Source organism: Mus pahari, chromosome 10 (genome assembly GCF_900095145.1).
Source record: "Mus pahari chromosome 10, PAHARI_EIJ_v1.1, whole genome shotgun sequence".
Taxonomy (NCBI): domain Eukaryota; kingdom Metazoa; phylum Chordata; class Mammalia; order Rodentia; family Muridae; genus Mus; species Mus pahari.
Genome location: NC_034599.1, coordinates 19462966 through 19464022, shown reverse-complemented (window position 1 = coordinate 19464022; position 1057 = coordinate 19462966). Strand labels below are relative to the sequence as shown.

The following is a 1057-nucleotide window of genomic DNA, read 5'->3' as shown; positions in this document are numbered from 1 at the left end:
CAGCCCTTACAGTGTTTCAAAGAATTCTCTACGTGCACATCTGTCTGTGTCTTCCTGGGAATGACACAACACTATGCCCTATATCTGCCCCTGTGTTCTGACTGTTTTTTTTTTTTTTTTCCTCTGAGATTCAAATCCCCTTCTTGAAAGTAGAAAGTCTGTACTTTGCTGTCCTTTTTTTTCATAGCCTGGCAGTATCTGCGGCATGGTTCTTCTGTCTGCTGGATCGTATATCGGAGGATTCCAGTCTCTGCCTTCCTTTGTCTGGCTGTCTGTGTTTTGAAAATTGAATTTAGGTATGGCATAGAGGGCTCTTGGGCTTGGCGTTGCTTAATGCAGCTCCATCTGCTTCATAATTAGTGCCAGTTTCTCTCTGAGTCTGACATTAGATTGTCTGTCACTGTGGTTTGCCATAGTAATGAGAATTTCATTTTTTCCTCACATTTTGAAAGTGAGAAAATGGGACAGGTTGCAATCAGGGCTGTTAGCCAGGCGAGAGCTTGGACTGGAAGTCCAGCAACATTTTGCATTTGAGAGCGAAAACAGTCTGCCTGTGATTTAGGGATACACTCTGGCAACACTATTAGAATACATTTAAAATGCTCATTCTAAGGGAAGAATATGTAATATATATTTATTTAAGGAGTGGCTAGGTGTAGCAAAATCCATTTCTTACTTCCCATAATGTTTCTGAAACTTCTTACTGTTATTGGCGATAGAATGTCACTGTCACGGAGGAAGAGCATGCTGTGGACTTTTTCTTAGGAGGGATCTTTTTTTTAATGAGATTTTTTTCAAATTTTTTATTAGATATTTTCTTCATTTACAATTAAAATGCTATCCCAAAAGTCCCTTATACCCTTCGCCCCAACTCTGCTCTCCAACCTACCCACTCCGGCTTCCTGGCCCTGGTATTCCCCTGTATTGGGGCATATAATCTTTGCAAGACCAATAGCCTCTCCTCCCAGTGATGGCCTATTAGGCCGTCTTCTGCTACATATGCAGCTAGAGACACAAGCTCAGGGAGTACTGGTTAGTTCATATTGCTGTCCCTCCT

The 1057-nt window shown here is 41.7% G+C and overlaps 1 protein-coding gene across 2 annotated transcripts in view; it reads right to left on the bottom strand.

Moving 5' to 3' along the window:
* Positions 1-1057, bottom strand: part of Npsr1 (neuropeptide S receptor 1) — a 213529-nt gene that overhangs the window by 125945 nt on the left and 86527 nt on the right. The gene's annotated exons all lie outside the window — the stretch shown is intronic.